Here is a 25657-nt window from a genome sequence, read left to right as displayed (position 1 = left end):
GGCCACTCGATTTCGTATCTGCGTTATATTGGCATCGAACATGTCACCCGCCCTAGGAGAGGGGGTGACCTTGATAATTTATTGTTAAAACGAGAGGCTGCCTGGATCTTTAATTTAAAGACCCTGGCGCCCTTCGGTCTCAACGTAGACTTTGATCTGAAGCCATTCTTGTGATTATTGTGACTTTGCCATTGTAATTGTGTGTAAACTTGTATAGTCAAATTAATCTATAATCGTATGCTATCCATTTGTTTGTATGCTGTTCTTTGCATGACATTTTAATATTTGATTATTAACCAATGATATTAGGCCACTCCTGGCCATGATTACAGACACCTGTGTCCTTTGACACTATATAAACGAGTCATCCCGCAGTGTTTGTGATTATACCCTGATGAAGACAGCTTGGCTGTCGAAACGTTGGTATTAAATTTTTGCATCTGAGCTCCAAGAGTGTGCGGCTCTCTTTTATTTTTATTTTCAAATGAAACACCTGAGCCTCGCGGACTTGGTAGTGGCCTTTTTCCAGGTTTTGCCACAGCTCTGACTTCCTGTGGGCCTGACTTCCTGTGTCACATCATCAAACACCTGCAGGTGCGAGGGATGTTCGCGTCCACCTACATGTTGGTGATGATGACACTGGACCGCTACATCGCCATCTGTCACCCGATGCAGACCCTTCACTAGCCCCCTTCACTAGCCCACGCAGTGCTCCTACTTGATGATCGGAGCCACCTGGGTGTGTAGTCTTGCCCTGAGCATGTCCCAGTATTTTAACTTCTCCCTGAGCGAGGTCCGCCCGGGCTCGGCCGTGTATGACTGCTGGGTACACTTCATCCAGCCATGGGGTGTGCTCGCCTACATCACCTGGAGCACCGTGGGCATCTTCCTCGTGGCCATGGCTGTGCTCATGCTCTGCTACAGCTTCATCTGCCGATCAATCTGGCTGAACATAAAGTACTAGACCCAGAAGAGCAAGATTGCGATGGCACTTGTGACCAAGAATAGGCTTATCGGGAAGAGTTCAGGCAGCATCGTCAGCACCATCTCGCGTACCGAGCTGTGCACACAGTGAAGATTACTGATCTGAGAACCCATGCCAAGTTTTTTCAGTCTCCTGATGGGGAATAGGCTTTGCTGTGCCCTCTTCATGACTGTCTTGGTGTGTTTGGAACATGTTAGTTTGTTGGTGATGTTGACACCAAGGAACTTGAAGCTCTCAACCTGCTCTATTACAGCCCTGTCGATGAGAATGGGGGTGTGCTCGGTCCTCCATTTCCTGTAGTCCACAATCATCTTCTTTTACTTGATCACGTTGAGGGAGAGGTTGTTATGATGGCAGCATACGGCCCCCACATCACCAACCGCCTCTAAACATCCTTGGACACAAAAACAGCAGAGAGAAACAACATGTATGGAAAACATTATTGTTTGCATGGGTGGACCAAATTCCCTAGCTGACAAGGTAAAAATATGTCTTTCTGCCCCTGAACAAGGCAGTTAATTAAAACATAATTCTCCAAAAGCATTCAATTAGGATTAAATTAGGATTCAATTAGCATTCAATTAGGATTCAATTAGCATTCAATTAGGATTTTAGCTGCAGATTTGAATACAACATTCTAGGTATTGGGAGGCACAGTAGCTGTACACTAGTGGAAATGTTTTAATTATGTTCTCTGGTAGGCCGTCATTGTAAATAAAAATTTGTTCTTAACTGACTTGCCTAGTTAAAGTGAAAAAATATAAATCATGTCCAATTTTAAATTCATATTAACACCTCCTACAGAATATGCTTTGGCAAGATTTTGAGTGATTACATTTCAAAATATTCTATAAAACAATATTTTGAGTGGAAAAGACTCCAGTGGTCATACATAATTCATATACTCACCAAACATCTATTATTCTTTGTAGACTGAAACGTCACTGTAGGCATGATACAGCTTGTGATATCTAGACTTGCACTGGCAAAACAATACGTTACATTAGCTACCTAAATGTGACCTGAACTCCACTGAAGAGTAATAGAGAATGGAGACTTTTAACTTGAAAACGTTCAGGATACCTCTTTAATTTGTCCCTAATTCCGTGTTTGTTCGTGTTGCACTCCTCACAGGCCATTTGGTGTAAATAATTTTTGTTGGTGAGATGAAACTGCCACAACTCTGAAAGGTATTATTGAATTGCAACAAAAGATTTGTTCAAGCCTAAAATGTTAGTCCGTAATTGTAACATGGTGTTAGTATGTTCACACATTAAATTTCACGTTTATGTTTCATGCATGGATTTTCTTACGATCCCAAAAATGTACGTATGGATTTTATTACGATCCTAACGATATGTATGTTCAACCTTTTGTCAGCTATCCGGCTCCATACTTCAGCCTCAAACTGAACTGTCAAACCAAAGTGTTCTCATCCCTCGGCATCTAAACCTGACTGCTTACTGGACATCGTACCTTCAGCTTCATACATCAGACTCGGATTTTTCCTGTGCCTGCCACACCATGGGGCGGCAGGGTAGCCTAGTGGTTAGAGCGTTGGACTAGTTACCCGAAGGTTGCGAGTTCAAACCCCCGAGCAGACAAGGTACAAATCTGTTGTTTTGCCCCTGAACAGGCAGTTAACCCACTGTTCCCAGGCCGTCATTGAAAATAAGAATTTGTTCTTAACTGACTTTCCTGGTTAAATAAAGGTAAAATAAATAAATAAAATATTGACATGCAAAAAAGATTATGTAATCAACGGCAAATGTTACTGGATATTGGCAAGAACTGGAACACACTGTTGTACACATCAATTCAGAGCATCCCAAACATGTTCAATGGGTGACATGTCTGGTGAGTCTGTAAGCCATGGATTTTCAGCTTGCAGAAATTGGGTACAGATCCTTGCGATATGGGGCTGTGCATTATCATGCTGAAACATGAGGTGGTGGCAGATGAATCGCACGATAAAGGCAATGGCATGTTGTCCAAGGTTTATGCCTTCCCATACCATAGCATACTCAAAATCCAATATGGCGTAGCAATCAGACTTCTTGTCCTGTCGTGTCCCATATATCATTTTACATATTTTTCGTCACATTTCCTTTAAAATATTTTGCTAAACCTCAACATCTAAATACTCTCCTGCAACCCGCATCACCCAATGTGGCGTGGATCTGCCAGCGGTCATCAGCAAACCTTCAGATCGGAAAGCTCTCGCCAGTTCGAACAACGTGACTCTAACCAGAGCACAACGGACCTGTTATTTTTATCCCCGGATTCCTACCGCAAACTGAACATTTTCATCTGGATCTTCACAACTAGCTAACCGCAATCCCGGTTGACTACTCCTGGCTAGCATTTCCATCCCAGAGCAAGCACCAATTAGCTTGAAGCAAGCCCGACCAGGGCTCTTGTGCGACCACCGAGGTATACTCCTGGGCTACAATATCCGGACCCCTTCTACAGCCGGTACGGGGCATGGAACCCCGCAGATCCCCTACGACTGGAACACCGACATAATCTGCCTGAAGACTCCAACAGGCACATCAGGCGCGACACCCGCTGAAGGCCCATTATGCTAACCAGCTAGGCCTGCTAGCTGCCTAGAGCTACTTGGAACCCTACTAATTCCACGACTGGTCCATCGACGTCACCGTACGAAGAGGCAAAAACAGACTTACCCCCATCGCGACGTCCCCCAAAGGTTAACTTTCTAGCCCCTGCTATCTGCTTGCTAACCTGGTCTGCTAACTGCTAGCTTGCCGGGCCCAGTCTGTTAACTGCTTGCTTGCTAACCCGGTCTGCTAACTGATAGCACCTGCTAACTGCTTGCTAACCCGGCCTGTTAACTGCTAGCTTACCCCAGTCTACTAACTGCTAGCTGCCGGACCTGGCCTGCTAACTGCTAGCTTATCTGCCCGGTCTGTAACTGCTAGCCCATGCTAACTTCTTGCTTGCTAACCCGGCCGGCCTGCTAACTGCTAGCTTGCCCCGGTCTACTAGCTGCTAGCTTGTTTAGCCCCGACCTACTAACTGTTAGCTTGTTAGCGTCGGCCTACTAACTGTCTGAATCGCCGTGTCCCCAGCCAGCCCAACCACTCACTGGACCCATATGTTCACTTGGCTACGCATGCCTCTCTCTAATATCAATATGCCTCATCCATTACTGTCCTGGTTAGTGATTACTGTCTAATTTCACTGTAGAGCCTCTAGCCCTGCTCAATATGCCTTAACCAACCATGTTGTTCCACATCCTACATATGCGATGACATCACCTGGTTTATATATCTCTAGAGACAATATCTCTCTCTTCATTACTCAATGCCTAGGTTTACATCCAATGTACTCACATCCTACCTTACCTTTGTCTGTACACTATGCCTTGAATCTATGCTATCGTGCCCAGAAACCTGCTCCTTTTACTCTCTATTCTGAATGTGCTAGACGGCCAGTTCGTATAGTCTTTAGCCGTACCCTTATCCTACTTCTCCTCTGTTCCTCTGGTGATGTGGAGGTTAATCCAGGTCCTGCAGTGCCTAGCTCCACTCCCACCACCCAGGTGCTCTCATTTGTTGACTTCTGTAAACGTAAAAGCCTTGGTTTCATGCATGTTAACATTAGAAGCCTCCTCCCTAAGTTTGTTTTACTCACTGCTTTAGCACACTCTGCCAACCCAGATGTCTTAGCCGTGTCTGAATCACTGCTTAGGAAAACCACCAAAAATCCTGAAATCTCCATTGCTAGCTATAATGTTTTCCGCCAAGATAGCAACACCGCCCCCTTTGGCAGTTCTATCTACTGCAAATATTAGTCTGCAGAGTTCTGTATTACTATCTAAGTCTGTACCCAAACATTTTGAGCTTCTACTTCTAAAAATTCACCTTTCCAGAAACAAGTTTCTCACTGTTGCCGCTTGCTATAGACCTCCCTCTGCCCTCAGCTGTGCCCTCGATACCATATGTGAATTGATTGCCCCCCATCTATCTTCTGAGCACGTGCTACTTGGTGACCTAAACTGGGACATGCTTAACACCCCGGCCATCCTACAAACTAAGCTTGATGCCCTCAATCTCACACAAATTATTAATGAACCTACCAGGTACAACCCCAAATCAGTAAACACGGGCACCCTCATAGATGTCATCCTCACTAATTCGCCCTCCAAATACACCTTTGCTGTTTTCAATCAAGATCTCAGCAATCACTGCCTCATTGCCTGCATCCATAATGGTTCTGTGACCAAACGACCACCCCTCATCACTGTCAAACGCTCCCTGAAACACTTCTGCGAGCAGGCCTTTCTAATCAACCTGGCCGGGGTATCCTGGAATGACATTGACCTCATCCCGTCAGTAGATGATGCCTGGCTATTCTTTAAAAGTGCCTTCCTCACCATCTTAAATAAGCATGCCCCTCTCAAAAAATGTAGAACTAGGAATAGATATAGTCCTTGGTTCCCTCCAGACCTGTCTGCACTTGACCAGCACAAAAACATCCTGTGGCGTTCTGCATTAGCATTGAATAGCCCCCGTGATATGCAACTTTTCAGGGAAGTTAGGAACAAATATACACAGGCAGTTAGAAAAGCTAATGCAAGCTTTTTCAAACAGAAATTTGCATCCTGTAGTACTTACTCAAAAAAGTTGTGGGACACTAAAGTCCATGGAGAATAAGAGCACCTCCTCCCAGCTGCCCACTGCTCTGAGGCTAGGAAGCACTGTCACCACTGATAAATCCACTATAATTGAGAATTTCAATAAGCATTTCTCTACGGCTGGCCATGCTTTCCACATGGCTACCCCTACCCCGTTCAACTGCCCGGCACCCTCCACAGCAACTCGCCAAAGCCCCCACCATTTCACCTTTACCCAAATCCAGATAGCTGATGTTCTGAAAGAGCTGCAAAATCTGGAGCCCTACAAATCAGCCGGGCTAGACAATCTGGACCATCTCTTTCTAAAATGATCTGCCGAAATTGTTGCAACCCCTATTACTAGCCTGTTCAACCTCTCTTTCGTATCGTCTGAGATTCCCAAAGATTGGAAAGCTGCCACGGTCATCCCCCTCTTCAAAGGAGGTGACACTCAAGACCCAAACTGCTACAAACCTATATCTATCCTACCCTGCCTTTCTAAGGTCTTCGAAAGCCAAGTTAACAAACAGATTACTAACCATTTCGAATGCCACCATACCTTCTCCGCTATGCAATCTGGTTTCAGAGCTAGTCATGGGTGCACCTCAGCCACGCTCAAGGTTCTAAACGACATCATAACCGCCATCGATAAGAGACATTACTGTGCAGCCGTATTCATCGACCTGGCCAAGGCTTTCGACTCTGTCAATCACAACATTCTTATTGGCAGACTCGACAGCCTTGGATTCTCAAATGATTGCCTCGGCTGGTTTACCAACTACTTCTCTGATAGAGTTCAGTGTGTCAAATCGGAGGGCCTGTTGTCCGGACCTCTGACAGTCTCTAGGGGTGTGCCACAGGGTTCAATCCTCGGGCCGACACTCTTTTCTGTATACATCAATGATGTTGCTCTTGCTGCTGGTTATTCTCTGATCTACCTCTACGCAGACGACACCATTCTGTATACTTCTGGCCCCTCCTTGGACACTATGTTAACTAACCTCCAGATGAGCTTCAATGCTCTTAAACGCAAGTAAAACTAAATGCATGCTATTCAATCGATCACTGCCCGCACCTCTGGACGGCTCTGACTTAGAATACGTGGACAACTACAAATACCTGGGTGTCTGGTTAGACTGTAAACTCTCCTTCCAGACTCACATTAAGCATCTCCAATCCAAAATTAAATCTAGAATCGGTTTCCTATATCGCAACAAAGCATCCTTCACCCATGCTGCCAAACATACCCTCGTAAAACTGACCATCCTACCAATCCTCGACTTCGGTGATGTCATCTATAAAATAGCCTCCAACACTCTACTCAACAAACTGGATGCAGTCTATCACAGTGCCATCCGTTTTGTCACCAAAGCCCCATACACTACCCACCATTGAGACCTGTACGCTCTCGTTGGTTGGCCCTCGCTTCATACTCGTCGCCAAACCCACTGGCTACATCTACAAGTCTCTGCTAGGTAAAGCCCCGCCTTATCTCAGCTCACTGGTCACCATAGCAGCACCCACTCGTAGCACACGCTCCAGCAGGTATATCTCACTGGTCACTCCCAAAGCCAATTCCTCCTTTGGTCGTCTTTCCTTCCAGGTCTCTGCTGTCCATGACTGGAAAGAATTGCAAAAATTTCTGAAGCTGGAGACTCACATCTCCCTCACTAGGTTTAAGCACCAGCTGTCAGAGCAGCTTACAGATCACTGCACCTGTAAATAGCCCATCTGGAAACAGCCCATCTATCTACCTACCTCATCCCCATACTGGTATTTATTTATTTATTTTGCTCCTTTGCTCCCCAGTATCTCTAACTGCACATTCATCTTCTGCCAATCTACCATTCCAGTGTTTAATTGATATATTGTAATTAATTCGCCACCACGGCCTATTTATTTCCTTAACCTACCTTATTTGCACTCACTGTATATAGACTTTTTGTTTTCTTTTGTTCTACTGTATTATTGACTATGTTTTGTTTATTCCATGTGTAACTCTGTGTTGTTGTATGTGTCGAATTGCTACGCTTTCTTGGCCAGGTCACAGTTGCAAATGAGAACTTGTTCTCAACAAGCCTACCTCGTTAAATTAAGGTGAAATAAAAATGTTTTAAAAAAACAAAACATCTCCATCATGACACCATACACGCCATCTGCCTGTTAGAGGAATTTAATTCCTATATGTTCATTAACCAATTAAATTGTAACAAAGCAAAACACTTTGTCCGTTTCTAAGAATTTGTAAAGTTATTATTTGCATAAAATAGACAAAGATCAGTCTCACAATTAATCAGTAGTGTTTATTTCCTGAGAGCTCTGGTCATAATACCATGTACATTGGTTTATATACCTCACATTTCGTCATAAATGTCTCTCCTCCTCTCAGATACAATGGCAATATAGTTCAAAAGCCTTCTCACATTATATGCCACCTGTTAACCAATATACTACAAGCCCAAGGTCTCTCCCCTCCCTGGGTAGGGACAGAATGTCCTGTAAGGAACCCAGTATTCCAGCCGGTCTGACGATAGCTCCATTCGTTTATACCAAGGAACAGAAAGTCATTGTTCTAATTCTTGACTAAAACTACACACCTTATATTCAGTATTATGATTATAATAAGATTCATACATTCCTACAGTAACAGTAGTATTCTGTTTAGTTATAATTCTAAACTGAATGTATATATAATTTAGTCATTAGTCATAAAAATATCATAACATATCCACCCTATGACTAAATATTATACATCCAATCACACCTCTATTTTTATAAGAATGTTAAACACTATTTTATTAAAATATTAAAAAGCAAACCTCTATTTTTATTAGAACTATCTCTTGTTATCCAAATACATCCTAACAAAGACCAACATATGTATTACATTGACTGTTCCAGGCCTATATCAGAATCATAACTCTTCTTATCAGGATATTTGTTATCATCTTCATCAAAGAAACAGTGTAAACATCAAAACAAGAAACAAACTAAAATCCCTAAACATCAAATGGTCTCATCCAACTTAGGCTCCTCGTATGTGAAGGAACCGGATCCATCCGCTAGGTCTGGGGGCATGTATTCATCATTCCACTGGTCAGAGCTTGGAATCGGTCCGTATTCCACCATCTGTTGTGTCATCGATTTCTCCAGAGACCTAGAAATGAGACCTCTCACGCAATGAATAAGACAACAGCGGCACAAAACTAACAGTCACACAGGTGAAAGTTGCCCACAGCACAGTTATCATGACATTTTTCCATTTTCCAAACATACTGTCAAACCAATTAGTCAGAGAAGTATCCACCCCAAAGTTTTCTGCCAACTCGTGAGCTAGGGTGGTTAAACCAGCCAGGGCCTTGGTCACTGATCTGTCCGGAGCTGTGTTATTTGGGATGAATGTACAGCACATTTTACCGAATATCACGCAGCCTCTCCCTTTTCTGGCAACAACATATCTAATGTGATTCTGTTCTGCCAAGAAATCAGGCTGGTTGCTTCGGTCTGCTCTGCCAATCCTTTTATTGCATCTCTGGTATAATTGATGAAGCGTTGTTGATTATAATATATATATAATTAATCCAGTCCACATTCTTATTGAGAGTGGACCACCAGAAAATGCTTGACTCTAATCCAGCTAGGATCTGATTTCTTGCTTTGAACTCGTCTGGCACCCCCCGTGGAACCCCAATGTTATCAATATATACTATATCGTCAAAAGGCCCAGATGGAGTACTTCTTTTCTGCCGTTTGGCCAACACCTTATCATAGTGTTGAATGAGGATCAAAGGCATTCCCAAATGCACAAGAGCTCATAGGCCTGTCCAATTTGTAGGTAAATTTGTCCATAACGTCATTCCCCCACACAACCACCAGATGTCAGCCCTGGGCCTCTTTATTTTACTGAAATCCCTAGAGCTCAGCCAGCCTGTCAGATCGCTCATAGTCTCATCAGTGGTAACATTTTCTGTCCTATTGCAGGTGCTAACTTCCCCTACGTATCTTCCATAGGTGTTGTACCTGGCCACACAGTAATAAATTCCTCTTGCCACAGTAAAGGTTGGGAGCCTAGATCTAAGGGTACATGTGGATACAAATAGTGCAGATCAGAGCTTCTGTCATTATCTGTCATTCCTGCTTTCATGAGCAGCTTTACCATACAGGCCATACCCCTAAGTGAATTAACTCCATTAAGCGGATAAGGGATAGTTGTCAACTGAGGTTTAGCTGTGGCACAGGCATAACATTCTTCTTTAGCTACTGATCTGGCCATATATTGAATCCATTCCAACCATATGTTGGAATCCCCAAACCCAGTCTCCACCTCTATCACTTCCTTAAGGTCTCTTGTCTGAACTATTCGTACTGGTCCTTGGCCTTGGGTGATTACACTAGGAATGTCCTTTGTGTTAGGCAGATTAACTGAACTCCGGCCGACCATAGCTTACCACCACCTGGAACGGTACCATAGTATCAGTTGAAAACTGGTCGAAACCAACATACCATAACCTGAGATCCTGGGTCTTTACCGTTTTAATGGTAATTTTAATGGTAATTCGTACCTTTATTCTAACCCTAAACAGTCAGAAACTCCCACCTTTACTTGACTCCATGTGCTCCCAAATTGGGTGTGTGGGTTTACATAGCCATCCTTCTCAGTGTGAGCTATGACCTGATTCCATGAATTACACAGTGATTTACACAAATACCTTCCATAGAGACCCATGGTGGTAACCATGCCCCTGTTTCTCCACTGAGCTGCAAATACATGGACAGTGTTAAAAGCATAAGAACTATCAGTATGTATCGTAATACATTTACCCTTTCCCAATTCACAAGCCCTGGTAAGGGCAACAATTTCAGCTTGTTGAGCAGAGTAATTCTTTGGTAAAGCTTCAGCTTCAAGCACCTCAGTGTGAGTCACTACTGCATAACCAGTAGCATTTGAACCATCTGGGTTCTTTCTGGAAGACCCACCAACAAACATAGTTATTTCAGCATCTGGCAAAGGCAGATCAGTTAGATCTGGTCTGGGGAGAACTACTTTCTCCATCTCCGCTACCCAATCATGGGGACACCCATTGGTGGCTATCGGAATTAGGGTGGAGGGGTTCAAGGTAGTACATCGCTCAATTGTTAGATCTGGCATATTTAACAGAATAATCATACAAGACAAATGTCTAGCTGGTGACATGTGCGCCATTTTATGTTCTAATAACAAGATTGAGACGGCATGTGGGACCCTCAAAGTCAAATCATGGTAAAGTACTACAGAGGCTGAGTCTTCCACAGCCCGTCCTGCAGCAAACACAGGGGCATTGCTTGCGCCACCTGATCAAAACGGGAGGAACAATAGGCCACTGGCTTATTCTTCCCTCCGTGTCTCTGGGTCAACACTGATGTCATGAACCCCTCCATGCAATCCACAGTCTGTGTGAATTCACGGTCATTCACGGTCAAGACCCTTGTGCCCTTCGGTCTCAACGTAGACTTTGATCTGAAGCCATTCTTGTGATTATTGTGACTTTGCCATTGTAATTGTGTGTAAACTTGTATAGTCAAATTAATCTATGATCGTATGCTATCCATTTGTTTGTATGCTGTTCTTTGTATGACATTTTAATATTTGATTATTTGTCAGGATTTGGCCAGGGTTGTTCCGGTTTTTGGTCACTAGATGCCCCCATTGTGCTTTTTGACCTTTTGCTTTCCCTTGATCCCCATTATTATTTGCACCTGTGCCTCATTTTCCCTGATTGTATTTAAACCCTTAGTTTCCCTCAGTTCTTTGCTCTGTGTTTGTATGTTAGCACCCAGCCCTAGTATTCTGTGTACTCTTGTTGATCCCGGTGGACGCTCTTGTGGAATTCTGTTTTTTTGTTCTTGTTTATTTATTTTTGAGTATCTTTTGAGGCTTTTATGCCTTACCTACCACCTTGTGGATTTACCTTTTTGTCTTGGAGGATTACCTTGTGGATTACCTTGTTCTTGTGGAATTCCTTTTGAGGTTGTGGAGTTACATGTTTTCCTGAAGGACTTCACTTTTTACTTTATTAAATACACCGTCTCAAGTACTGCTGTGTCTGCCTCATCTTCTGGGTTCTGCTGACTATTCGTGGCTCAGTTGGTTAAGTGACTGTTTCTCACTCCGGAGACCCGGGTTCGTAACCGGGTCCTGACAATTATTAACCAATGATATTAGGCCACTCCTGGCCATGATTACAGACACCTGTGTCCTTTGACATTATATAAACGAGTCATCCCGCAGTGTTTGTGATTATACCTGATGAAGACAGCTTGGCTGTCGAAACGTTGGTATTAAAATTTTTGCATCTGAGCTCCAAGAGTGTGCGGCTCTCTTTTATTTTGAATTCACGGTCATACCTAGGGAATGCCAAAACAGTGTCTGATATCAATAGCTGTTTAATTGCCACAAACTGTTTCTCCGCTTCTCTTGTCCATACAATTTTGTATTTTGCTGTCATAGCCTTACCATAGATCAAATCACTAAGTAACCCTGTAGGCAATGGAAAGTGTGGGACCCACGCCGTACAATAGTTAATCATTCCCAAGAAACTCATCTGCTTTTAAGTGGTTTGGGTGCTTCTAGAATGGCTGTCTTTCTGGTTGAATTAAGTGTTCTCCCTTCCTGGGTTATGGTGTGTCCTAAATATATAACTTGTTCCTGTCAGAGCTGTAACTTTCTCTTAACTTTGTGACCTTGGTCTGCTAGGAAGAGGAACAGAGTAAGAGTATCCGCTTTATAGGCCTCGTGTGAGGAATTTGACAGCAGAATATCATCAACATGTATTAACATTTGGCTCCCCCGGGGAGGGTCGAATTTTCCAAGATTCCTAGTAAATGCCTGACTATAGATTGTAGGACTTCCCAAATAACCTTGAGCCAAATGGCTATACGTCCATCTTTGGCCTAAAAAGGTGAACCCGAACCACCCCTGGCTGTCTGGCTGTATCGGAATACTGAAGAAAGCATTAGCAAGGTCTATCACAGTAAAGTAAGCATTCTCAGACTTCAGTTGGTTTAACAGAGTGTGCGGGTCTGGTACACAAGATGTTCTTGGTATCACACTGTTATTGACCCCCTGTAGGTCCATTACCATTCTCCAGTCAGTGCCAGGGAACGCCTTCTTTACTGAATAAGAGGAGAGTTACAGAACGCTTCATCCCCTGGTATGATAACCCTTCCCTTTCTCAGCTGTTCAAAAATGGGTGTTAACCCTTTAACTGCTTCTGGCTTTAATGGGTACTGTTTTTGGTATATAAGGTATATAATTTGATTTTGGAACTACTTGCACCGGAGTTAGTCCTTTAATTAAGCATACATCAGCGGGACCCTGAGACCACAAATATTTGGGTATCTCGTTTCCTCCTGTTCCATGGTTAACAGGTATTCTGCCTCTCAGAAATCCCCCCCACTCTCACTCATGTGCACTGTGGGTGTACAGTTAGCTCTCCAGTTCAGTTTACGTCTATCTGTCTGTGGACGTTCTATGTTGCAAACCTCCCTCCCCAGTTACCCAGTCTGTTAGCCTTTTCACCTTTGTCTGGGTAGGAACAGAATGTCCTGTAATGAACACAGTATTCCAGCCGATCTGACAATAGCTCCATTCGTTTATACCAAGGAACAGAAAGTCATTGTTCTAATTATTGACGAAATCTACACACCTTATATTCAGTATTATTATAATCATAAGATTCATACATTCCTACAGTAACAGAGTAGTATTCTGTTTAGTTAAATCAAAATCAAATCAAATGTATTTATATAGCCCTTCGTACATCAGCTGATATCTCAAAGTGCTGTACAGAAACCCAGCCTAAAACCCCAAACAGCAAGCAATGCAGGTGTAGAGCACGGTGGCTAGGAAAAAATCCATAGAAAGGCCAAAACCTAGGCAGAAACCTAGAGAGGAACCAGGCTATGTGGGGTGGCCAGTCCTCTTCTGGCTCTGCCGGGTGAAGATTATAACAGAACATGACCAAGATGTTCAAATGTTCATAAATTACCAGCATGGTCAAATAATAATAAGGCATAACAGTTGAAACTGGAGCAGCAGCACGGCCAGGTGGACTGGGGACAGCAAGGAGTCATCATGCCAGGTAGTCCTGAGGCATGGTACTAGGGCTTAGGTCCTCCTAGAGAGAAAGAAAGAGAGAAAAAGAGAATTAGAGAGAGCACACTTAAATTCACACAGGACACTGAATAGGACAAGAGAAGTACTCCAGATATAACAAACTGACCCTAGCCCCCCGACACAAACTACTGCAGCATAAATACTGGAGGCTGAGACAGGAGGGTTCAGGAGACACTGTGGCCCCATCCGAGGACACCCCCGGACAGTTATAATTCTAAGCTGAATGTATACATTTAGTCATTATTCATAAAAATCTCATAACACTGCCCGATACAGTTGAAACCGGGATTAATCCGTGAAGAGCACACTTCTCCAGCGTGGCCATCGAAGGTGAGCATTTGCCCACTGAAGTTGGGACGATGCCAAACTGCAGTTAGGTCAAGACCCTGGAGAGGACGACAAGCTCGCAGATGAGCTTCCCTGAGATGGTTTCTGACAGTTTATTCAGTTGAGCAAATACACAATTTCATCAGCTGTCCAGGTGGCTGGTCTCAGATGATCCCGCAGGTGAAAAAGCTGGATGTGAATGTGAATTCTGTAAAATGATGTTGGAGCCGGCTTATTGTAGAGAAATTAACATTACATTTTCTTGCAACAGATCTGGTGGACATTTCTGCAGTCATCATGCCAATTGCACGCTCCATTAAAATTTGAGACATCTGTGGCATTTTTTGCGTGGCCTTTTACAGTCCCCAGAACAAGGTACACCTGAGTAATGATCATGCTGTTTAATTAGTCACGTCCGTCGTAAGGAAGAGACCAAGGCACAGCGTGGTAAGCGTACATTCTTAATTTATTAAAGAATGAAACACTGAAACAAACAAACAAAATAACCGAAAGGTGCCGCTATACACACACATGCTAACAGGCAACTACACATAGACAAGAACCCACAAATACCCTAGGAAAATGGCCACCTAAATATGGTCCCCAATCAGGGACAACAATAAACAGCTACCTCTGATTAGGAACCATATCAGGCCACCATAGACCTACATATACCTAGACTTACAAAAAACACTAGATATACAAAAACCCCTAGACAATACAGAAACTAACATGCCGACCCTAGTCACACCCTGACCTAACCAAAATAACAAAGAAAACAAAGATAACTAAGGTCAGGGCGTGACAGTACCCACCCCCAATGGTGCGGACTCCCGACTGCAAACCTGAACTTATATGGGAGGGTCCGGGTGGACATTTACCCTTGGTGGTGGCTCTGGATCTGGACGCCGCCCCCCTTCTATACACTGATCCCTCCCCCTTAGTAGAAACGGCCCGTGGATCATCGCCGGAGGCCCTGGACTGGGGATCGCCGCTGGAGACCCCGGGCTGGGGACCCCGGGCTGGGGACCGTCTCTGGAGACTCCGGGCTGGGGACCACCACTGCGTGGATCATCGCCGGAGGCCCCGGACTGGGGATCATCGCTGGAGACCCCTGGCTGGAGACCCCTGGCTGGGGATCCCTGGCTGGGGACCGTTGCTGGAGACCCTGGACTGGGGACCGTCGCTGGAGGCTCCGGACCGGGGATCGTCACTGGATCGTCCTTTAAATGATCCTGTTATTGTCACATGCACATGCATTTATCAATCCAATGTTATAATGATTTGTTATCAGGGATATTAGACTTTAGTAATCCACAATGACCTGGTGATGTAAAAGTCTAATAATTACATTGTCGTCCATATTCCTACAGACAGCTTATAACTGGAGACTCCTTAAAACAATTGCCTATAGTTAACGTGTAGGGCACTGCAAGGTTGAGTGACCAGGGCCATCTGGGACTGCCTCCTGGAGGAATTCAGGTGTGTGAGGGCTACCTGTGTCCTGCATAACTTGATGAGGATGGACACGAGGACCAGGAGGGGATCTGCAGCTCGTCGCCGTGTTCCAGAGGAGAAGTCTGCTGCTCTGCAGGATGTTTCAAGGATGGGGTCCAACAACGCAGCAAGAGAGGCAATCAGTGTGCGGGAGATCTTCACCTCCTACTTATTTGAAGAGGATGCTGTTCCCTGGCAACACTATGCACAACAAAGGCTCTTTTAAGAGCCATTTACACTGCAAAAATATTATTCTTCCATTTACTTAGCTATGTCAACTGCAGTTATTCAATTCCCAGTTTCTCTCCCTTTGATTTCTACTTCTCAGGTGAGAATGCTGTTTAGGTAAGGGTGTGATGTATGTACAAAAACAAAACAGGCTATTTTAAATCAACCAACAATTAGACACCCTATAACCCACACACTCATGTATCAATCTGATTGACGGATTGTGTTGTGCTGTAAGCAGGCTTAGGTGTATAACTGTGGCGCCTTCCACCTTCAAAGAATGGGCAAGAGGGCCAACCATGGAGAATAGTAAGATACTTCAATATTTCTATAACTACTCTATATTGTTTGTCCTCGTGTGTCGATTCATGTTTTTCAGCATAAAGTACTCTGCAGCCCCTTAGTGTGGTGTGGACACCAGGAAAGGCCACACAGAGATTTCTGTTGAACACTGTCACGTTAACTACCTTATTTTTCAAGAACAGTCTCGTTCAATTCATCCATCTCTCCTCTTCTGGGGCGGCAGGGTAGTCTAGTGGTTGGAGAGTTAGACTAGTAACCGAAAGGTTGCAAGTTCAAATCCCCAAGCTGACAATGTACAAATCTGTTGTTCTGCACCTGAACAGGCAGTTAACCTTGATGATGTTTTATGTTATGACCAGGCAAAGGTTGCAAATTATTTTAACAAATTTTTTACCACTATAACCTCATCTCTGGTTAATAAGTTACCAATCTGCTCTGGAGACTATGGTTAGTCTTTCATTAACAACTTTTACCATAGCAAAGGTATCACAAATGATTTGTTTGAGCTGTGCTTGTCTCAACCTTGATTCAGTGTCATTTTGATTATGTCTAATCTGCTTTGTCAAAAAAGCTGAAAAAGAGAACGCAGGTCATGCAAAAATAATCAGGTGTATGCTGAATGTCCCCCCTAGGACCCACATGGGGTACAGGAGTTCTGGGAGGTGGGCTTGTTGCCTTTGGAGTCCAGGGTGGTGCAACTTAATCATATGTTTGACATCTTAAATGACCGTGCCCCACATGAAAAACCACATTGAAGTATGCTTGGGGTCATTGTCCATTTGGAAGATCCATTTGCGACCAAGCTTTAACTTCCTGACTGATGTCTAGAGATGTTGCTTCAATATATCCACATAATTTTCCATCCTCATGATGCTATCTAGTTTGAAGTGCACCAGTCCCTCCTACACATCCACAACATGATGCTGCCAACCCCGTGGTTCACATGATGGTCATTATGGCCAAACAGTTCTATCATCAGACCAGAGGACATTTCTCCAAAAAGTCCAATCTTTGTCCCCATGTGCAGTTGCAAACCGTAATCTGGCTTTTTTATGGCAGTTTTGGGGCAATGGCTTCTTTCTATCTGAGCAGCCTTTCAGGTTCTGTCGATATAAGACTCGTTTTACTGTGGATATAGATATGTTTGAACCTGTTTCCTCCAGCATCTTCACAAGGTCCTTTGCTGTTGTTCTGGGATTGATTTGCACTTTTCGCACCAAAGTACATTCATATCTAGGAGAGAAGGCGTACTTGCGTACTATTTTTGCACAGATGAACATGGTACCTTCAGGGTTTGGAAATTGCTCCCAAGGATGAACCAGACTTATGGAGGTCTACAATTGTTTTTCTGAGGTCTTGGCTGATTTATTTTGATTTTCCCATGATGTCAAGCAAAGAGGCACTGAGTTTGAAGGTAGGCCTTGAAATACATCTACAGGTACACCTCCTATTGACTCAAATTATGTCAATTAGCCTATCTAAAGCCATGACATAATTTCATGGAATGTTCCAAGCTGTTTAAAGGCACAGTCAACTTAGTGTATGTAAACTTCTGACCCACTGGAATAGTGATACAGTGAATAATAAGTGAAAAAATCTGTCTGTAAACAATTATTGGAAAAATTACTTGTGTCATGCACAAAGTAGATGTCCTAACTGACTTGACAAAACTATAGTTTGTTAACAAAAATGTGTGGAGTGGTTGAAAAACAAGTTTTAATGACTCCAACATAAGTGTATGTAAACTTCCGACTTCAATTGTACATGCTGACACAGCATCATTCAAAGACTGGAATTTGATAACCCTGGTATTGGATATGACTGAAAAATAATTTCAAAGACATTCATACCTGAACTGCACCTTTATTTGCCAAGGTAGAGTACATGATCAGTGAATATATTAAATGTACAGACTACAATGTAGGTATCTCATGCATGGTAATAACTACATGTATAAACAACCTGCATCCTTGACACAAAGTTATATTATATTCTACTCAATCCATAGGCTTCATTAATGTTTTGAAGTTGATACAACTGGCTATGAGATCTGAGGTTCATAGCTAGGTTCTGAACTAATATGTATACCAAACGTTTGGGTTCATACACAGATCGGCAAGACAGCTAGCTACACATCCATAGGCATACAGGTATTTTTATCCTCCACTGTACAATAAGCAAGACAATACACTCAATTTGCAATAAATGCTTTAGCTAGCTAGATTCTTTACATCCACTGTTTCACAAGACGATAGCCTGGTTTGCTGGTTGTTTCAGGTGAACCTAAAACATGAAACAACCAGAATTACAATTTCATACTCATGTCACAACACCCATAAAGCTAACCAGCTAACTGGCTAATGTTAGCTAGTCAGCTAACTTGATAAATCGTAATTTTTGTAAATGAACTTTATGATAAAAAAAAATGTATAAATCATTTGTCGCTACATTAACTAACATATTCCTGTCAACTGTAAATGTTTTGCATGATTCGTTATGACATTAAATCTTCCATTTTCTTCGATTCTAGTATTTTTGTCACCCTCAACTTTGTGAGCAGTGCCGCACGGACTTTGAACTTTCCTGCACAAGCAAAATTGTCTATTCGTACCTAGCTATATAAAGCGGTTACCTATGTCAGCATGTCTCTGACTGTTGTCATTATCGAATAACTCAGTGTAAGTACATTTGGACACGAAGTTTGAAGCGAATGTGACTCGTTAGCCAATTCGTTCTGTCGCCAAACAGTTTTCACAGGTTAAAGCCAGAATAAATGGAATGTCAATCCCACCATCTTTACCAATATGCGGTTGTTTCTGTCTTGTCTTTTTCTACAGGTGTTTGTCCACCATGGTTGGGACTTTCCCGCTTCTATCAGTGCAGCCAATGCGGGGGCTCGTGGATGAGAAGATCCAGGTAGTTGTGAGGAATTTACCTCCAGCGCTCTCGGTGACACTGCATTCCCTTCATCAGTCTGAGGATAATGACTTTTGGGAGGCATTCGGCCATTACACCAGCAACGACCAAGGCACGGTGACAGGTAAGGTTTGTGACCGCCGACCGGGCTGACCGATAGGCTTTTTGGATGTAGTCTTGGTCTAACTTCTGTATGAAATCCCATATATACTCTTGTTTAATTCAATTACACGTTGTCCTGGTGGTCGCCAATAAGATCAGCATGCGCTGAAACATGAGATGCTGGCCAATATTTTTGCCTGCTAGTTTGCCTTCTATTGTCATCAAGTTAGTACAATATCACTGTACAACACAGCAAACCCTGAGTAAAAGATAGCAAAATAGATGTTATTAAAACCAATATGGTTGCTCCCTCCAGTAACCACGAGCAAAACAGTTCCTTGATTTTAACTGGTGGTTTTATTCTGTAGTTTTAGTCATAATTATCACCTTCGTGATAACTATAAAGTAAATGAAAATACAGTTAAGCACACTCTTACAATTTTCTTGTTTTATGAGTTACTTATTAGCTTGACACAACTCTGATGTGCATGGGGCGGCAGGGTAGCCTAGTGGTTAGAGTGTTGGACTAGGAACTGAAAGCTTGCAAGTTAACCCAATGTTCCTAGCAGTCATTGAAAATAAGAATTTGTTCTTAACGTGTTCACGCTACACGTTCCCCAAGGGCACCCCCCCACCCCCTCAACTCAAAAGTGGCGCACAGAATGCAAGAATATTCTTAGAAATATTTAACCTCCACACATTAACAAGTCCAATAGCTCAAATGAAAGATAAACACCTTGTTCATCTACCCAGCGAGTCAGATTTCTAAAATGTTTTACGGCGAAAACATAGCACATATGTATATCAAACCACCACAAAGACACAGACGATATGTAGCCATTTTGTCGAACAAAAGATGCAATCACAAACGCAGGATTAAAAGAAAAATAATTCACTAACCTTTTGAAAATCTTCATCAGATGACAGTAATAGGACATGTTACACAGTACATTTATGTTTTTTTTTCAGTAATATGCAATTTATATCCATATATCTCTGTTTACATTGACGCCATGTTCAGAAAATGCTCAAAAATGTCCGGAGAAATTATAGATAACTCCGCCAGATAACGCCAGATAACAGCAATACACATCATAAACTTTGACTAAATATACATGTTCTACATATAGTTAGAAAGATACACTGCTTCTTAATGCAATCGCTTTGTCACATTTATTTTTAACGTTACAGAAATCGTTAGCTATTCAATAATCTGAGATGGCGCTCAGATGTAAGCAATATTTCTCCGCTATGTTGGAGTCAACAGAAACACAAAATTACAACATAAATATTCCCTTACCTTTGATGGTCTTCGATCAGAATGTAGTGGAAGGAGTCATACTTACCCAAAACAGCGTTTGGTTTCAAGTTGTGTGTCTTTGTGTTAGCAAATGCGACAAATTCCATCTGAAATGCATCCAAAATTACTTCTGGTCTCGAGGGGTTGCGCATCAAAACTTCAAAATTACATATTATATGTCGACTAAACTGGTCAAACTAAGTGCAGAATCAAGCTTTAGGATGTTGTTAACGTACAAAACAATTGGCGATTCGATCGGACAAAAGCAACTCCTCTCAGACAATCTGGAGCGAAGGAATAACTGTGTAAAATTCGCGCCAGAACGCACATCTATTTTCTCACGACACCCAGTATTTAGCCTGCCAAGGGGTCAAAGCTCGCGGGATTTGCACAATTAAACGCTCTACTGATAGAAGACATCTCGAGGAAGACATAGAAACTGATCCCAGATCCATAGCTGGTTGGGAAGGGTGGGGGTGATGACGTCAAAGTTGGCCCAACTTTCCTGATGAGAGAAATAGTTTGGGAGATTGGCTGCCCTGTGAGTTCTGCTATACATACAGACATAATTCATACGATTTTAGAAGCTTTAGAGTTTCAATAATAATTATTATATGCATATATTAGCAATTTTGGACAGATTTTTTTCCAGTTTACTATGTGCACGCAATTCATCCAAAGGGGGCAGTATTGTCCCGAGCCTTAATTAACTGACTCGTTAAATAAAGGTTAAAAAAAAAAAAAAACATACATAAAACCAGTTTAGCCAGAGATCTAAGCATATCAGATTAAACACATAAACAAAGGAAAAATACCTTGTTGGCTGCTTATTGTAGAAGGGAGGATATCCCAAACTTCACACGTCTTATTCCTGGCATGAATTCACGCTTCATCCTTAACTTCTTAAGGTATAGGGGGCAGCATTTTCACTTTTGGATAAATAGCATGCCCAATTTCAACTTTCTGCTACTCATGCAGGAATTACAACGTTACCATCCTAACATACACACTTCAACCGTTACGAACTACACCCGAACACTGTGTGGGATTGCTTCACCCCAAAAGTGTGTTGCAACGATAATAATCCCCGTTACAACAGTTCTTAGCCACGTAGTTCCGTTTGTTTTACAGTTTCCCCCGCATAGCGAACACGTAAACAATTCAAACAAAAAACAAAGACTGACAGGTTAGTTGTCAGTTACAGTCATGCAGTGGACCTGTAGTCGGAAGTAGTATAATTCTAATAATGCAACACACGTTGAAAGGCGTGACCAAAGTTGTTCAACATCTTGGCAATAGTGTTCCACTAGAACAAGTTCAAAACAACTGTGAACTTTGATATTGGAAATATTCGACTTCAGTGTGTTCAAGGCAACTGGGCTGAGCTCCGACGAGGAAAAAAAAACATTTTAAACTGTCAATCAACTTGGAATTCCAAATCGGGAACTCGGCCTCTTTCTTAAACTCTAACTTTCATACCTGAAGATCACTGACATCATTCGTTTTTTTCTCAGTTGTTTTGAAAGCACCATTCAGTGTGTTTGAGAATTTAAAAAAAAAGTAATCTTTGTTCTTTACTGGCTTGTCAAGTTAAATATATTATTGTTTACAATGACGACCTACACCGGTAAAACCCTGATGGCACCGGGCCAATTGTGCACTGATCCCAATCAGAGTGTCTGTAGTGATGCCTCTAGCACTGAGATGCAGTGCCTTAGACTGCTGCGCCACTCGGGAGCCCCAGTTGACAGACTGACAACTCTTAAAACGAGCTCTGACTACAAAAAAATAGTTTTGAATGGTCATCCAACTCCAAAGTCCAAGTCAGAAACTCAAGCCTCTTTCTCTCTTTCTTTATGTAGTTGCTAAGGATGCCAGTCTTGGAGGAACATATGAAGGAGCAGAGCCCATGGGTCTACTGTGGAGCATGCAGCCTGTTCCAGGCAGTCGGACAGGCCTCAGGTAACACACCAATGCAACTCAATATTTGCGGTCAATTTTACATAGGATAAACACATCATTTAGGGTGACCTCGGCTGGGCAAGTCAAATAAACTCTCTCTGTCTCTCAGGTTGAGAAAGATGGATGTCCTCACTCCTATGGTGGTACACATCTCTGTGTACAGTGGGCACATGACTGAGGGCTTCAGCAAGCAGTCTCCTCTAGCGACCGTTGTCACAGAACGATGGTACATGGCACCTGGTGTGTGCAAAATTGACATCAAGGAACATGGAGTCCGAGGGACCCTCTTTTTACCCCCAGGTCCTGGACCCTTCCCTGGGGTGTTGGATATGTGGGGAGGGGCTGGTGGAGTACCGCTCCTGCCTCCTGGCGTCACACGGTTTTGTTTCCATGGCGCTAGAGTACCTTTCCCATGACAAGAACAGAATCTCAGACATCAAATCAAAAACCTACTTTGAGGTAAGTATCATACTGTGTGTGCCTACATGCTTGTGCTTGTCTTAATGTTTAGAAATGGCACTGAGGGGGAAGAGTCCTCCTGTGACCATTTACCCAGACTCACTGTTATATTACATCACCTCACGTAATATTACATCACATCCGCTACATTGGATCCTATCCTTATCACTTGAACTTGAGCTCCATCTCTCTGTTATGTAGAAAGCGTTCAGGATTGTGCAGGAGCACCCCCTGGTGATAAAGGACAGAGTTGCTCTGTTTGGTCTCTCCTTAGGCATGTCAGTCGCCCTCAACTTGGCAGCCTACTCCAAAGACATCAGCGTGAGCCTTTCCCTCCTTACTGTCCTCTTTTTCCTCCAGATTGGAGCTTTGTATTTATAGAGTGAATTCAGATTCAGTCATCTCTTAATGTCCCAACACTGACCATGTGCATATGCTTATGAGTTTGTTTCGTGTGTAAACAATGAATACTGTGTGTATTCCAGCCCAGATGCTGTGTGTGTATCAGTGGGAGTCACGTCCACCAGGTCCACCAGGCTATCGGCGAGGTGTTTAGAAAGAAGAACAAGTGAGTGGTGTGTGGCTGAAAAATACACCCAAATCTGTTCAAAGTGAAGGTGTAGGTACCGTGAAGTGAAGGTACCGTGATTATTGTGAAGTGAAGGTGCCGTGATTATGGAGCTTGTGTCATACAGCCCAAATGAAGAAAAAGAGACTAAAACCATAATTATTTATTGTCAGGGATGGGTATAAGATCCGATTTGATGAAGAGGGCCGTGTGGTCTGGAGAGACAGCATTCTGCCCATCCCAACCGACCTTGGAGAGAAAGTGGATGTAAGTCAACACACACAAACACCCACACTGTGGGTTTGTTTACTCATTGCCGTGTCTTCTGACAGATGGGGAGGATAAAGTGTCCATTGATGTTGGTCGTCGGGGAGGATGATCAGAACTTGGCGACAGTGGAGTCTGCCAAGGACGTGAGTACACACACAAACATGATTACAAGCTTCCTATGAAATTCATCATTTTCATTGACGCTGAATGTTACCTCTAACTTCTGACCTGCAGATGACCCAGATGATGTGTGCAGCGGGTAACGAGCACCTGCTGACCATTCTACAATACCCTGATGCTGGACACCTCATTGAGCCGCCCTACACACCCCACTTCAGAGCCAGCAACTTCATATTGCAGCAAACACGACAGAAAGGTACTGTTCACAAAGCTCACACATATATAGTTTACACACCTGAACTAAGATATATATATATATAAACCAATTCTTTACTTCCAATGTAACTTATGATTGTGTATGTGTTGCAGTGATGGTGTTATGGGGAGGGTACCCCAAGCCGCATGCCGATGCTCAGGAAGACTGTTGGGAAAAGAGCCTTAGCTTCCTACGACAACACCTCTACCCCAGCCCTGACTCTGTCCCTAAGGCCAAGCTGTGATGTCACACCCAGGGAGCATCAAGGGCCTAGTATGATTGACTAAGCTATAACTGTTAAAATAAATTGACACTTAATATATGATAAAGTCTAAGCCTTTGGGGGGGATGGGAGGGTTCTACTAAGCTATCATGGAATTGTTTTAGTCATACCATAGATAATTGAGCTATTTGATTGAGAATTGTAGGACTCCTAAGCCAGGTGTATGCTACACGATTTTGGCCCCGATTTAGCTCTCCCAGACAAGTTTTTGAAATTGAAGACCAAATCCCAATGTCGTCGCCTACTCGAGGCGTTTGGCCGTCACAACGCTCATTTAATGTGAGCGGGTAAGATACACAATCTGAGGGCTACTAATCTCATCTTTGAGCAGTCCCAGACGTCCCGATATTTTCAAAATGTTTTGAGAACGGGTGATCAGCAATAGCCAATGAGAGCTCGCCAGAGAAGAAACCAGTGAGATGATGATATTTCTCATCACCCAGAATGTGAGCTACTACTACTACTCAAAGTATGCATTTTTACTTGCCATTAACCAAAGCGTCAAATCGTTGCAGTTCACAAGCAAGGTTATTCAATTCAAAATGCTAGATATTTCAAGTCAGTATGGCAAGCGTGAATATCTGACTGAAAACGTTTGAGGCTGCTTTGAGCCACCTCTCGTTGTAACTATGTTAGCAATCTAATCACATAATTATTTTCGCGAGACAGTGTGGTATCGAAAATCCTAACGACCAAGTGAAGAATCTTGTAGTGTGTGACCCCTGTCTTTCCCATGTCGTTTAGTGTGCGCACCACTACATTGTCAAGAGAAAAAAACGTCAGGAAAGATGGTTGTTTAATGTGAGAGGCTCAGCGAAGTTAGGATTTGGAAAGATGTGTGGTGTACATCTGGTTTTAGGTATTATTTAAAAAATGTATTGCATAAAATATTGAATTTGGCCTTTACTACTATAGCCCATAGAAACGCATTGAATAACACATTCATAAATGGCAAAAAAGACAGTCCAAAAATATATCATAAGGAATTTGATTTTTTTTGTGAGAAGACCAATTTTCGAGATTTCTCGGTCTGACAAACACCTCAGATGTGCAATGTCAACATAGGCGGATGTGGTGGATTGAGACACACCCCACAATTTTTTTTCTTTTTTTTCTTTAACTGATGGGATTTTGATGGGGATTATTATTATGTTACTTAGATTTACACACGGGTGCATCAATATACTCTTAAGGATTAATATGTGTGAAAAGACTGAGAGTCATCAGACCAGTGGACACAGCTGTACAACATAAATTGAGGGCTGATGAGGAGTGTCCACAGTAGTG

At 42.9% G+C, this 25657-nt stretch overlaps 2 pseudogenes; both read left to right on the top strand.

Moving 5' to 3' along the window:
* The first annotated feature begins 484 nt into the window (after positions 1-484).
* LOC135514600 (arg8-vasotocin receptor-like) lies at positions 485-1075 on the top strand (annotated as a pseudogene).
* A 17888-nt stretch (positions 1076-18963) lies between these two features.
* LOC135514754 (bile acid-CoA:amino acid N-acyltransferase-like) lies at positions 18964-24427 on the top strand (annotated as a pseudogene).
* The last annotated feature ends 1230 nt before the right edge of the window (positions 24428-25657 follow it).

The sequence above is a fragment of the Oncorhynchus masou genome, chromosome 26 (genome assembly GCF_036934945.1).
Source record: "Oncorhynchus masou masou isolate Uvic2021 chromosome 26, UVic_Omas_1.1, whole genome shotgun sequence".
NCBI lineage: Eukaryota > Metazoa > Chordata > Actinopteri > Salmoniformes > Salmonidae > Oncorhynchus > Oncorhynchus masou.
The sequence above is the reverse complement of the archived record's forward strand: the minus strand, read 5'-3'. Positions and strand labels throughout refer to the sequence as shown.